Here is a 16,196-nt window from a genome sequence, read left to right as displayed (position 1 = left end):
AATTTATTTTTTATTTATTTTACCATTTTTTAATCAAATACGTTTTTATTTTGAAAATTAACCCAACACAGTTATTTTTCCAATCAAACACCAATATACTTTTTTATTATTATTTCAAAACACCAACCAAATATAATTTAACAGACAAAAATATCCATGTTCCCTTAGGTTTAGAAATGAGTGATACTCTCATGAAGCTTCCACGTTGAACCCATATTTGATTTTAAGGAGACAAAATTATGATCGGACCAAAAGTTTTGGTTCCCGTGATGATCCAATCATTCTCCTTCAAACACTCTCGTCTGTCTTCCGCCTCCCTCCTCCTTGGAATACAGCCATCAAAGTCATTTTTTCTCTGCTCATATCAGACGTCCAATAATGCTGCTTGATATAAACATCAAGATCAATTGGCCCACATCATGAATATTCTAAAGAATCTAAACACACTGTGGACCCAAAATCTTAAAAAAAGACTTGAAAGTCGAACTCACAAGGACGATTGATCTTATCTGCAGCTTGATGTCCTCCTTGTATTTTTAAATTCGAAGTGATGCCAACTTCAGCTTAATCCATAGCCGTTGCAATTCTCCAAGTGTTCACTGTCCGATAAAGAGAGTAATATTCTCAGTATGCTGTTAAAGTTCAACTCTCAGGCTGTGAAAAGTAAAACATAAAACTCAACATTGTAGGTGGACAAGGGACTCATCATCATTCATCATCCTCCTTGCCAGATAAACTCTGGTTGCATGGAAGCTAAGCTGTGCCATGTGCTTGAAAAGTGCATCAATTTACTTCTCACATGATTTTTTGTCTTTTATAGCGGCTTCATTCACCTGAAGGTCTGTGCAGATAGAAAGGAAAACAACCGATTTCAAGCTTTTCTCTTGTGCTCCAAGAAAATTCATGGTGGTCCACTATCGGATACTAAATTTAATATAGAGATGGTGAAAATATTAGTTGAAAAGTGGTAAATATAAGGGTTCTTGTAGCAACAAAATATTTTTTTTAACAAAAATAAATGATTTGATTATTTTATTTTAAACATAAAAATAATAACAAGTTATCAATTTAATTCAAATCATAGATAAATTGAATTCAATTTGATATATAATTTGATTCCAAACATATTTTTAAAAATAATTAATTAATAAAGCTAAAAAAAAATTATAATTATGAATAGGATAATATGTCAATCTGAATTTTTAACCATATCACTCAAGATAATTTGAGTTATATATATATATATGAACACACACACTTCTTTCTAGTTGCTTTACTAAATTGTATTTAAATAATGGCTGCACGGTATTAAAGGTTTGTGTCTAAGTTTGACTCCTTTCGGCTAGTTCCAGGCTGGTGAAAAAGCTTTCTTAGAACACTTTTAACACCTCTCAATGAGCTGTTCCGAATTCCCAAACTAATTTTTTCTCTCAGTTAATAGTATTTATGATTAAAGCATTTGGCGTTTATGGTCCCAAGCAGAGAGAGATTAAGTCAGTGCTTTGCCGTTGGAGCAATAATCTAAATTAATGGATTCGTAAAGGAAAAACAAGTGCAAATATTTTACGAGAAAGAAGAAATTCCCACAGAAAAAGAATAAGAATATTACATTTAAATTTAAATTTTATTTTCTTCATTAATTATTCTGCTGATCTGGATATCTAATCAATCCCAATAGCAATGCTTCGGAATCTTGTTTTTATTTATTTATTTTATTATTAGTATTATTTAAGATGGGATTTTAAAGTGAAAACTAAAATCTCTTAAATTTTCCAAGAATAAACTTCATGAGAGACGAAAGTTAATTTCGTTAGAAATATTTCAAGAAAAATCAAAAATTTATACATAAATATTAAATAGAAATGACCGAATTATTAAATTAATATATTTATTTATAAATACTTAGTTATTGCTTAAGAAGATAATAGTAGTTTTTTAAAAAAACTATAAGAATTCATTTAAGGATTATGATTTTTTTAATTAAATACATTTTTATTTCTAATATGTCTTTTTTTCTAAATAGTAATCAAAAGTAAATTTGAAGAATTTCTTATATATAGAATCTATTGGAGGCTTCTGTTTTTTTAGAAAATATCTAAATTTACCACAATTCAGCAGAGAAACAGTAACAAAAATTTACGTGTCATAAACACGAATCTCGGACAAAACTAATGCCTCTTGCCTGACAAAACGAACCCTCCAGCCAGTTCGACCAAGACCTTGACACTCAACGTCTAATATGAGACAATCAGGAGCTAAAAAGTCATGTAACCCACTTGATCTTTGCCACGTGTCCTTCAATGCGTTGGATCCCACGTTATTACCTTAACATTAAGTAGCCTCCAACCAAGAAGAGCCATCACTTCTTTCCTTGGAATCTCTCTCTCTCTCTCTCTGCTAGGCTTGCAAAGCAACTATCTTTACTCGTTAACAGAAAGAAAACACCCAAATCTTAGCTTGCCCTAACTTCCTCTTCGTCCATATATACCTCTAGATTCTCTACTAAAAGGTTATTCCTTTTCTTGTTTTAGTTATCTTCTCTCCCCTTCTCGCCCTTTCTCCATCTTTAGACATGGGTGATTTTGAGAACAAGGTGAAGGTGAGAGCCAAGGAGCTCACGGTTTTTTTCAAGAAAGGAGTCAAGATCGTGGGAGAATCATGCAAGAAAGGATGGATTAAGGTCAAGAACATGAAGAAACGTTGATTGATGTTGTTATGAATACTATTACCAACAAATCCCATGTTTGATCTTGTTACTCTCTATATATATGAATGGAAAAGGATCTCATGTGGGTGTTATTTTGTTTGTTCTTGTAATATTTAAGACATTATAGGCTTGCTTTTTCTTTATTAATTTTGTTTCTGGGTTGGTCCTTAATGTTGTTCTAATCATGTTTGTGTTGCGATCTTGCTATCTAGATGATTTATTATTGGATTTATTGATGTAAATTTCTTTACTCTACTGCTTTGTCTCTCTTCATCTTTTTTGTGGTGTTGTCTCGGATGCTAGCTGACCAAGATTCCAGTGTTCACACTTCATAGAGCCATCAAAGTATGTTATTAAAATGGTAGTTCATATGTCATCAATCAGATAATTTTAGAACAAAATATGCTAATTAATCTATTTTAAAACAGCCCAGCCTAACATAAGGTGAAAGGATGACAGAATGGGTAGCTCATGTCATGTTCAATGCTGGATCTTGAGATAGGAAAACCCTAGATTCTTAATTGTGTGAATGTGGCTGAGGAGTCAATGTCTTGAGCAGGAAATTCTTAATTGTGTGAATGATTTGGGATATTTTACTAATTTGCGGCTTTGAAATATTGGTTTCATATTCAAAGTAAAGCTCCCACCTGTCTACTAAGCATTCGTCAGCCTATCAACTTTATGCTTGGGATCCTATTGGCTTGTACACATGGAAAAAAAAAATCACATTTGAGAAAAAAATTTCCAGCTAACATGATTTCGTCTTTCACATGCCAAAAAATAAATCTAGCCCCTTTCTTTATTTCATTCCTCAATGTTATATTTAGTCAACTCTAATTTCATTAGTATAATAGTTTCATCTGTTATTTTCGCACAAAATAAAAATTTAACTGAAATTAATATTTATTTTCAAATGCAATTACTAAAAAAAAAAAAGTTAACAACTTTTGCCTAAAATATTGTTATTTTTTGCCAATTCAATTAAAAATAAGTTTAATTATTTTAATTAATGAAATGATAGAAATAATGGAGCTAAAGTTAAGATTATATAAAAGTTGAGGACCAAATAAAGAGTTTTAAGTAGAGAGAAAGAAAAAGTATTAAACTTGCACAATAATAAGAGTAGGTGAGAAAAAATTGAAAAGAAACAAAATATGAGATGCTGGATACGAAGAATCTTTCATTACAACTTTATTAATATCATGAAAAAAAGAAGGCGGTGATGTACTCACTCACTAGCGCGTGTAATTAGCTAACAATTTAATTAATTTATTTTTATGTTTAGTGTAATACACACGCTAGAGTAATTATTATTTTTTGAATTGCTGGGGTTACACATGCCGAACAAAAAAAAAATAGTTGTGAGAAGTGCACGTGAGATTTGCATAACTATTTAAATTAGGATAATTATTTTTCATCTGATTTGATTTTTATATAAAAAAAATAATTAAATTAGTTTTTTTAAAAATAAATTCAAAATCAAATCAAACTTACTTGTTTTAATTTGGTTATTTCAAGAATAAAAATTGATTCAAATGGATTGGTTTCAGTTTAATTCGGTTATTTACATTTAAAACAAAAAATTATATTATTTTGGGGGGTTATTTTTATAATTTCTAATGTGTTTGATTTCGGTTTGGTTCTATTTTTTTTTTTTTGCTTGGTTTTTTCCGGTTTTTTTTTTTAAGATTTGGTTTTTTTTTTTTTTATTTCAGGCTTATAAAATCTAAATTGAATCGAACCGGTTAAGTTTTTTTAAAATTCTAATCGGTTTTTTTTACGGTTCTGTTTTTTGATTATTTTTTTTCTAATTTTTTCAATTTAATTGATTTTTCAGTTTTTTTTTTCCAAACTTCTAATTTAAATTGCTATAATTTGTGAAATTTGTTATGAATTGTGCTATGGGAAATATTTTTGCCCCGTGTGCTAGTCTAGGGGGAAAAAACACTCTGTAGTTCAATGTGGTTCTCACGCTTTTGCTCTTCTTTTTCGTTTTTAGACGAATCATGCTTTTGAGAATTTTGTATGGGCAAATTGTTGGGAACCGGACAAAAGTTTATTCAGCTTCATTAGTGCAGAATATTATGAGGAGTAAATTGTTGGAAAATAAAAAAATAACTCAGGTTATTACTTATTAGGTTAAATATTCTTGATTGATTTATTTGAATTTTTTACATAAATAATGATCCAAGAAAATAAAATAGAAAAAGAAAGAGAGAGAGCCGAAAGGCTTGATTCAGCCCGCTTGGGCCAGCCTAGACGACCAATGCATGCCCTTGGGCACAACTGGGCTAGGGAAAAACCCGACCCCTTCTGCCTATTTTTTAATTTTATTTTATTCTGACTTTTATTTTACAAATACTTTTCTATATATAATCCCATAAATTCTACCTGATTTTATGCCAACATTTCTACCAAGGATAGACGCGATGAATCAGTAGTCATTTTATAAATCAATCAAAAGTTTTTCTTTGCTTCAAAACCAATCCTTCTCTTAGACTTGTTGGTTCACATTAAAAATGATGAACAGTCATGTTCTAAAGCCCGCAAATCGTGGAAAACAATTTAGATGGAACCCTGCTACTGGCATCAGATTTTTCTTGGCTCGTAGAAAAAAGGATTTGAAAGGAGAGAATCTCTCCATCATTCTCTTGTACAACTCAAGTCTCAAGGTCCAATTCAAATATACATACATACATATGTATGTATGTATGTATAAAATGAACCAGAAATAAAATAAAAAATCTAATTTAAAATGAACCAGAAATGTGTATGGGGTAACATTCTCTATCTTACCTGGGATTTCTTCAAGATTATGTTATCTCTAGTAGCTTTTAAATGCATTGTCATACTTCTTGTGACATGCACTCCTTATGAGTTACAAAATTTATTTCTGTTGATTTGATTTGACATTAAAATTTATTGAGTTTATTTTTAAAAGAATATTTTTTGTGTAAGCAGGCATTTCATGTATACCACACTTCATGCCTTATACTCTGGATGATCAGCATTGAGTTTGAGATTGTTTGCAATCAGTGAGTCAGTCATAAAGTGGGGAAAGATGTAGGAGAAAGAACGGAGACAAATCTAATACAGCAGGGAAGGATGGAACAGTGAACACTTTCTCAAACCCGATTGCATCTGTGCCATGTCCAGAGTGCCAAGGTACTGGTGTGAACATTGAGGGAGATGAGCTTGAGAAGACACCTGCCTCTCATTCAGAGGTATGGTTTCTGTCACTCGTTCATGCCATTGTGATGTTTTTTTATGTTCTTTCTGTGCACTTTGCCAATGATGTCAGCAAATTACAGATTCTCCAGTTAAATGATAAATTTCTATTGTCAAATATTTGTTGTTTTTATGGAGTGAATTTTAAGGGAAGACTAATTAGCTTTCAGCTTTGGGGTTGTGATTAGTTTTCCTTCAATAAAAACGGTTTCCCTTACCAGAAAATCCTTTGGAATAATAAAACAGAGAGATTCTTAGAGGAATCTTGTTCATTGTATCATGATCTTCTTGTTTCAGGTGTTCCAGTACCAGATGAACGTGCGTAATGGATATAAAGGATGGATGAAAAGTCCTGAGATCTTGGAGAAGTGCTCAACAGGTTTTTACTTCCCTCCAGAATCTGGAGAGCCAGTTCAGGTATTCTGATCTCTGTTTCCAACTTTTATTGGTGATGAATTGGTATTGTTAATGTGTGTTGGTACCCAGTCTGTTCTTGAATGAGGAATTATCATCATCCTATCTCGAATTTTGATGGATTAGCCTCCATTTGTCTGGGTTGGCTGGAGGCTAGTAACTGACAGTTCTTTCATTACCTGTTATCACGTACTTGCTCTTGTACGGAGGCTCGAGATGTCTGTTTATTTGCCATTGCATGAAGTTTTGAAGCTTGGTGTCTCTTTATGATCTTCTTGACAAGGCTGAATCATACTTTGTTGGAGATCATATCACTCTTGGATTGATGTATATAATTAGTTTATTCTTTTGTTCCTGCTGGCTAGGAATTAACAATATTAATTTGCCTTGAACTTGTTGGGAGACATGCAAATTATCCAGGCCATTTGTCACCTGGAGCTCCATCCCGGAAAAGGAATTTTATACCTGATGTCACTTTGTTATCAAGTTATTTAACAATTCCATAAAAAATTAAAAGTCTTCGACCGTGTGCTTCAAGAAACTATGAACTCACCCTACCTCTAATGACTGATGATGTCTGCAACTAGAGCTCAGCTCCAAAATGATGTCCTGGTCGGAAATTGTATGAGCATGGAGTTGCTCGTGCTCCTTTTCCTATATAGCCTTTTGAAAGTTTAGTTACCTTGGATCAATTCTGGACAAGCTAGGAGGGATTGGGTGCAGCAGAGGTCAAACCTGGTTCAGAAACCATGTTTCATAGTTAATAATCTCGTGTACCTTGGAACTTGTTGCACCTTGAAGTAGCACTTGTGCCAAGCTCATGAATTAGAAGGATGTAAATAGGTCAACTCAGAACTAACTTTATCGCTATATACAATTTAATAACAATGGTTTTACGTTTATATAGATGTGACAGTTTACCTGTACAGGTAAAATCTTATCACTTAAATTAATCTATGAGCTTAGAATACTTAATCATCACTCGAGGCAGCTCTTAGGACCCTTTCGGCTATGTTACCAAACGGGGCACCCCCGCCACCTTCTGGACCTAGCCCTGGCATCAACTGATTCAGTTTTAGACGTTCGACGATGGCATTTGCTAAAGTCTCTGCTGATTCTTATGCATGATAAATAGGATGTATTCTAAGAGAGGTTAAGTTACACTTGGTAGTTATGAACTAAGACAGGTTTGTTATGTTCTTTGTTGTCTAGTTTATACTTATAAATATTGGTGACTCGAACTATGCTGCACGCTAGTTCAAAATTTTTTAAAGCATAAAAAGGATGCTAAAGTGATAATAGTGTTTTAAAAAAGCAAGAAAAACTCGATACTGGGATTGTTAACTTGATTGAATTCAATAAAATAAAGTAATTTAATAATTTGATTTAAATTATAGGCAACAATAAGAAATGGATAGTTAAAAAAAAACATTTGATGACAATTAACTAAAACAAATGAGCTTATCAATATCATACTTATAAAGAAAAAAAAAAAAATCGTTGGAGACTCACTATCACTTCACTTGTAACATCACTCAAAATCAAAAGAATTTGCTAAGATAGTTCAAACTCCAATACAAAAAGTTGCATGATAACATCTAAAAAAATCGAACAGGTTACTAGAGCAACACCCTAGAAAAGAAAACCGAACAAATAAAAGAAAGTAAGCATCTATCTATATTCATTCAATCAATTCAATTTAATTCAAGAATAAAATTTATTTTAAAAAATAAATTTAACAAAAAACCTGGAGATAACCTAATAAAAAAAACAAAGGATATAGAAAGCCGGAAAAAAAAAGCCTAATATCAAATTAATTAAATATAAAAGAATGAAATTAAAAAATATATTAACTTAAAAAATGATTAAAAAAACCAAAGCAACCTTGAGCAAACCTCTAAAAACTTAGTTAATTTTTAAAACTTGCAACCCATGAAATCCAAGACACAGGCATACTCGAGAAGCCCAAATTCAAAGCAATTAATTGTAGAAAGATGAAATCAAGTAAAAAAAATCCAATCTTATAAACTTTGCAAAGCAAAAAAAAAAAAAATTCAAAAGAATGATACTAAAATCTAATAAGAAAAAAATAGAGATGATCTTGCTAAAATAAAAAAAAAGGTTGTTCTTTCTTTTTTCAAATAAAAATATATTTATAGCGTATGAGTCTTGTTTTTGTTTTATTTTTGTGAAAAGAGCTGGAATGTAATTTTATTCTGATAGCATTTAATAAAAGATAAATATTTCTTGCATCTATATTAATGTTTGATGAAAGTATAATGAATTCTTGAAGAACTTTTATACACCTAAAAAGTAAAATCTTACCCTTATAACATTTAAAAAATGATAAATATTTCTTATATTTATATTAATATTTGATTGACGTATAGTATGTAATTGGAGGACTTTTATACACTTAAAAAATATAAAAAAATTAAAATCCAAGATGTTAAATGTAATCATGCTATACCATGAAAAATATTAAAATACTATATAACCCGTCCTTTCTTGCAATGTCCAATGTATAATGTATCTAGTGAAAAAAGATTTTTCTATCTGTAGGACCTTCGAAGCTTAATGTAATTATGTTTAAAGGATAAATATATAGTTTTACTGTGCAAAATACACAGTGTTACGTAACACTTAGCTCTAATTTACAAGTGGTCGATCCACTTTTTGAGTAAAATATATTCGATGGGCAAGTGGAGCCTTTATATCCCTTTTTTTTGTGTTAAATATCATAATGCATGATTGAGAAGAGGAAAGAGGTTCTGGCGATAGATATAAAATGAGAGGATACCATAGCTTCCGGCCAACTTGCCTATCATCCTCAACATCAAGCCCACTTCAACTTTATCGGCACATCAAATCATACAGTGATCGACGGCTGATCTAACTGCACGATGACTGAAATGACAAAGCAGTTATCCCATGTGTGTGGAACTGTTCGTTTGCTAATGCGATACTAGCTGTCTGATTTTATAAAAATATTTTTTAATTAAAATTGTATTAATATAATATTTTTTAACTTTTAATATTAATAAATTAAAACCATATATATAAACATTTAAAAAATATCTTGTGACCTATCTTTACGAGAGTATGTGTTTTCATGGTTTTTGCTTTCAAAAAAGTTAAATAAAAGCTTTGCTAGCCTTGGTTGAATCCTGTGTCTTATTTGGACATGATCCTGTGTCATAGTTATTGTACATGATCCTGTGTCTTATTTGGACTCCGGACCGGGTCAAGAGTATATCAGTGTTAATTCGATTTTATCTTAAGATAATATATTTTTTAATTTTTAAAAATAACTCAAACTACATAGTTTTGAATTAAAAAATAATTAAATGAATTAGAGTTGAACCAACTGACTTTCACTCAATTTTGTTTATATATATATAACAATTAATCATTGTGCATATATTGTTTAATTTAGTTTTGGAATCAATTATCATATATTTGAGATCATTCCTTACCTCTAAAAATGATTTTTTTCTGAAATTTTATTCTAAATTTTCTAAAATCGATTCCTCCTCTGTAAAATTAACCCTTGCCCTCTTAAATTGAGTACCAGTATCTTTTTTTATATCAATTCATGTCTTATCACCTTGAATTCTTACCGTCTTGAATTTTGTTCCACCTGTTTGAAAATTAAGGGATGAAATTTGGAAATCATTTGTTTTGTTCGCATGATTCTGGTCCACATTAGTGGGGAGATTTCTTGCAGTTTTTCCTGATAACAATTACAGCATTGTGGAAAATTTCAGTACTCCCCGCTTGTGGAAAATTGTGGCTCGCGCTTGTGGAAAATTGTGGCTCGCGCTTGTGGAAAATGTTGTTGAATTTACACTAGCACTTTCCATATATATATATATTAGGGGTGTTCACGGTCCGGTTCGGTTCGGTTTTAATCCAAAAATTCAACCGAACCGAAAAACAATATTTCTTATTAATATAACCCGAACCGAACCGAGAACCGGTTCAAACCGAACCGGTTTTGTTCGGTTCGGGTCGGTTTTTTAGCATAAAAACTAGAAAAATCGGACTCATCTTCATCACTGAGCTAAATCAAAGGAAAAATCTGACATCAAATATCAATCTAATAATCACAGCAACCACTTAGAAATTCAAGAAAAGCAACTAGAAAAAGCAAAGCCAGCTGTGAATGCAAAGCCAACAGCAGCAGTTTGTCCTTTCAAAGCTGTGGAATGTTTGCAGCTTAATTCGGGATCTGGGGATTTTGGTATTTTACTCATTGGCCTTTTTAGGGCACGGACAGCCTTTGCATTTACTAACACGCAGGACATGTAATTGGATTTGCAGCAGCCAGTGCGTGCTGTTCTTTTGATAGGGTTGCTAAGCTTTCATCTTAATGTGTACAGTGCTTTATGAACCTTGAGCATAGAGCTGAGAGACTAGGGTCCATTGAAGGATAAGAGAACAATGCGCAAGCTCTGTCAGCTGATCCGTGCTCTCTTTCTTCTAGGTTGGTTTCTTGTGATCGGGGGGAAATGGAAGGGAAGGCTTGAGGGGGGGTGACGGCTGGAAAGGAGAAAAGTGATTTAGGGTTCTAGGAAGGAAAAGGAGAAGGGAAAGGGGAAGGCTGGAGGGGAAGAGGGGGGGATGGCGGCTAGAAAGGAAGAAAGTGATTTATGGTTTTGGGAAGGGGAAGGGGAAGGGAAAAGGGGGAAGGCTGGAGGGGGAGGGGGGTTGACGGCTGTTAAGAGTGTAAGTGATTTAGGGTTAGGAATTATTCTTTTTATACTCTTTTTTTAAACCGGTTCGGTTTGGTCCGGTTCAATCGGTTTAAGCTTTTTTAAACCGGAACCGAACCGGACCGGGTGATTTTTTTTATTTTTTAATCGGTTTAATCGGTTAGTCGGTTTTTTTGAACACCCCTAATATATATATATATATATAAAAGAGCACTTTAAGCATGTTTTTAATACTTGAGCTCTAAGATCCATCACATAAAAATAAAGCAAACAAGCATGAGTTTGTGGTTACTTTTCTTGCAAGTGACTGTTTTCTGTTTTTCCATCACGTTACATGGAGGAAATGAGACAGACAAACTCTCTTTGATAGCTTTCAGGGCTCAAATTATAGGAGATCCCTTTGGAGCAATGAACTCGTGGAAATGAGAGAGACAAACTCTCTTTGATAGCTCGAATCTCCTGAATCTTGATTTGGAGCGTAACAATCTTACTGGTAAGCTTCCTGCACTACTTGGATCATTATCAAAATTGCAAATACTCATTTTTACAAGGAACAATCTGGTCGGTGCAAGGAAGTATTCCAAATACTATAGGGCAATTGAAAAGATTAAAAATCTTTTCATTTGGTGCCATTAATTTGAGTGGTACAATTCCTCCTTCCATATTCAATCTCTCTTCTCTTACTAATTTCGGTGTGCCAGTCAATCAACTTCATGGGAGTCTGCCCCCTGATTTGGGCATAACTCTTTCCAAATCTTGAAATCCTTCTACTTCACACCAACCTATTCAGTGGTGTAATCCCAGTGACACTCTCTAATGCCTCAAGTCTCTCTAATATTGAAATTTCATCCAACTTCTTCACTGGGTTAGTACCTACCTTACTAGGAAGCTTGCCTAATTTGAGGTTCCTGTCAGTTTACTACAATGTTCTTGGAAATGGTGAGGACGATAACCTAAATTTTCTCTACCCCCTTGCAAACAACAGCATTTTGGAAATTTTGCTTATACATAATACCAATTTTGGAGGGGTACTGCCTGGAATACTTGGCAACTTCTCCACAAAGCTGCAATCCATGATATTCGGAGGAAATCAAATACGTGGAACCATTCCAAATGGGATTGGAAATCTCAGAAGCCTGGTTGCGTTGAGCTTCGAAGCAAATCAATTGACAGGCATTATACCAAGTTCTATCGGTAAGCTACAAAACGTCGGTTATTTGTATCTTAATACAAATAACATCTCAGGAAGTATCCCTTCTTCTATAGGAAATATGACTTCTTGCATTGATGTTGATTTATCACTCAACAATTTACAAGGAAGCATCCCATCGAGTTTTGGAAATTGCCAGAACTTGTTGGCTCTGGCTCTCTCTAACAATAATTTGAGCGGTCCTATACCCAAAGAAATCACAAGTATTACATCCTTGTCATTGTATTTAAACCTGTCAGAAAATCAGCTGACAGGTTCTCTTCCCTCTGAAATTGGTAAGCTAGAGAATCTTGGTAAGCTAGATGTTTCTAAAAACAGGTTATCAGGAGAGATTCCCCGTGGTCTTGGCAGCTGCACAAGTTTGGAGTTTTTGAATTTGGGGGAGAATGTTTTCGAAGGGTTCATTCCCAAGTCTTTGAGTTCTTTGAGAGCACTTTACGCTCTTGATCTCTCTCATAACAACTTGAGTGGCCCAATTCCAGAGTTCCTGGGAGACTTTAAGTTGTTAAAGAGTCTGAATCTGTCATTTAATGACCTTGAAGGTGAGGTGCCCATGCAAGGTGCCTTTGGCAATACTAGTGTGGTTTCCATTACAGGAAACAAGAAGCTTTGTGGAGGTATACCTCTGTTGAATCTGCCTAGATGCACAACCAATGAGTCTGGAAAGATGAAATCTTCAACCAAGAAGATACTGATCATTGCAATGTCTGGTGGATTTCTCGGAGCAATCTTGTTGACTTCCGTGCTTTGCTATTGCTTCAGAAAAACAAAAGGTAATCCTGCTTCTACATCTTCTTGGGGGAAATCATTTAGGAGAGTGGCTTACCAAGATCTTCTCCGAGCAACGAATGAATTCTCTACGGCCAATTTAATTGGTGTTGGTAGTTTTGGCTCTGTCTATAAAGGAATCCTTCCTCCGGATGGAATGGCTGTTGCGGTGAAGGTACTTAACCTTCAACGAAGAGGAGCTTCCAAGAGTTTTTTGGCAGAATGCACAGCCTTGATTAACATCAGGCATCGAAATCTTGTTAGAATAATAACTGCATGCTCTAGCATTGATTTTCAAGGTAATGATTTTAAGGCTGTAGTTTATGAGCTCATGGTCAATGCAAGTCTAGAAGAATGGTTGCATTCGACTCATCATCAGCCAAACAACGCACATGAGCCGAGAAGTTTGAATCTCACTCAGAGGTTAGACATTTCAATTGATGTGGCTAATGCGCTCGACTATTTGCACCATCACTGCCACACGCCTATCGTTCATTGTGATTTGAAGCCCAGCAATGTTCTGTTAGATGGTGACATGACTGCTAGTGTTGGAGACTTCGGATTAGCAAGGCTTCAACCACAAGTTTCCGGTCAATTATCTTCTGATCAGACCAGCTCTGTTGGTTTAAAAGGCACCATTGGCTACGCAGCACCAGGTAAAGACGACAAGAGTTTCATTGCTTTTGACTGTTTCAATTTTTTAGTTTCTCATCCGGTTCTAAGCCAGTTTTTTAAAAAAACAAAGCTAAGTTTCCATTTGGTCAAACATCAACATGATCACCATTTAGCTTTATTTTCTTTGTTTTCAAAGGAAACATCAACCCTTTTGAAAGTATTTGCGCATTTTATCTCCTTACATATCATACATTAAGAAATGAAGCTATTAAATTTTTATAAAGTGAATTTCTTGAATTGCAGAGTATGGTATTGGAAGCGATGTGTCTCCTCATGGGGATGTGTACAGCTTTGGCATCTTGTTGTTGGAGATGTTTACAGGCAAAAGACCTACAGACGACATGTTTCAAGACGGACTGAACCTTCACAATTACGTTGAAATAGCACTGCCTGGACGTGTTTCATAAGTTGTGGATCCAACCCTAATCAGAGAATACGAGGAAAGAAGTGCTCAATCCTCCTCCTCCTCTCTTAGAAATAGGATGAACCATATTGAGAGCGGCAAAATCCTGGAATGTCTGGTTTCAATTCTGAAGGTAGGAATTTCTTGTTCTGCCGAGATGCCGCCAGAGAGGATGGATATGAGCAATGTTGTGTCTGAGTTGCAGCGGATTAGGGACTCTCTTTCTCGAAGCATGATGCGTGGGCAGCATGAAATTGTTTCGGTACGGCCACAAGGTAAAGCTCCATAATGAGAATACAAACACAACTCCTGTACGAACCAATTAAGATTATTAATGATTCCTAACACTGTCGTCTCATTCTGTAGATCGGTAAATGAGAACCTCATCTGTTCAAGGTGTCAGAAATTATCTTAATATTCATGGAAGGGATGGTGTTGTTGCCGGGAATGCAAAGGTCACTTTACCAGCACTACACATGCAAGATGTCTCTTCATTGCTTACGCTAGAGAAACTTGATGGCACCAATTATGTGGAATGGGCTTTGAATGCTCAAAATAAAATTCAGGGTCGGAAACGTTGGGGATTTATTTTAGATACCATGATATAATTTTTAATAGTGATGTTGCCAATGCATATGATTTTCTTTCAGCATTTTCCATTTAAGTTTGTATTCTCTTTGCATATGTTTGCTCAAAGGGTTGCACAAGTGTACTGGACATGAGCACTTGTTATTTTACGGACTTGTATTTTCTGAATGATGATTTTTTCTTATCCTACTTTCATGCATGGGAAAAGAAGATGCACATGATTATCATGGTTGCTAGGCACAAAGAGTTTGGAAAGAAGATGGTTGAAATTGATTTGTAGTACTTCACGATCAAAATATTTTGCTAACAAAATAGGAATGGATAAAGGATAATAATATTGGAACAATATATACCAATTAGAACATTTTTTCCCGTTCTTCAAGAAGCTCAATGAACTTTAGATTACACTACATAGTAGACATGGACGTGCTACACCCACCTTGTACCCAAATTTTTTTAAGCATTAAAAAATATTTAGATTATACAAGTGTTTTTAATAAATAAATAAAATTTAAATTATTGAATTAGCTGGGTTTAATAAACTCTATTAATTAAAACAATATAAGTTAAATTTTTTTAAAAAAAAGTTCAAAAAACTAACCTGAACATATTCAGGTCAGCATGCTAAATTTACGAATTGGTTATGATATTGAAGTAATTTCATCAAAAACAAACTAAATAAAATTATAAAATTTTATTATTAAATAACTTAATGTTAAATAGTTAAACCTTAAAAACAAAACAATGAAACTCTATAATTATATCCATGAAACATTATTAGGTGTTCGATTGGGTAAAATATGTATAAAATTCTATTTTCATTCCATCAAATTTTCACAAAAAAACGTGCTCTCCTTGTTGATGCAAATATAGGCTCCGTTTGTTTGCTGGAAAGTATTTTTCTTTTGGAAAGTGAATTCCGGGAAAGTGAATTCCGAGAAAGTATTTTCCGATGTTTGGTACTGTAATGGAAAATGAGTTGGAATACACTTTTCAGTGTTTGGTTATGTCATGGAAAATGAGCTGGAAAATAACTTATTAATATTTTATTTTTTAAAAATTGATTAAAATAATGAGGAACAAATCTTACAAATTAAAAAGCTGAATGAGAATGAAAAATGAAAAAAAATATAATTTCATAAATTATCTCAAATAAAATAAATAATAATCAAAATAATAGAGATCAAATCTAAAAAATTAAAAAAATAAAAGATAAAGAAATTAAAATAATAATAATCAACATTTCATAAATTATTTCAAATAAAATAAGTAACAATCAAAAGAATGTAAAACTTTATGTACTTACCTAAGTTTGCATAAGCTTTTCTTGTTGTATTTTTTTTTCTTAACCAAATTATTATACCCTTTTTATTAAAAACAAATATTGTCAGAAATTTAACATTTTTCACTAAGTGATTCTAACAAAAGTTTTTATTGAGAAATCAAAATAGTATGATGGTAGAATTAAGAAAAAAAACAATAATTTGG

General features: G+C 33.2%; 1 long non-coding RNA gene and 1 pseudogene across 1 annotated transcript; both read left to right on the top strand.

Annotated features, from left to right (window-relative positions):
* Nucleotides 1-5,450: 5,450 nt before the first annotated feature.
* LOC118038473 (uncharacterized) lies at nt 5,451-7,590 on the top strand. The gene is made up of 3 exons (XR_004685769.2): nt 5,451-5,931; nt 6,233-6,352; nt 6,422-7,590. It is a non-coding gene; the product is annotated as an uncharacterized lncRNA (long non-coding RNA).
* A 3,382-nt stretch (nt 7,591-10,972) lies between these two features.
* Nucleotides 10,973-14,832, top strand: LOC118038517 (uncharacterized; annotated as a pseudogene).
* Nucleotides 14,833-16,196: the final 1,364 nt, after the last annotated feature.

Source organism: Populus alba, chromosome 19 (assembly GCF_005239225.2).
Source record: "Populus alba chromosome 19, ASM523922v2, whole genome shotgun sequence".
NCBI classification, from domain to species: Eukaryota; Viridiplantae; Streptophyta; class Magnoliopsida; order Malpighiales; family Salicaceae; genus Populus; species Populus alba.
The sequence above is the reverse complement of the archived record's forward strand: the minus strand, read 5'-3'. Positions and strand labels throughout refer to the sequence as shown.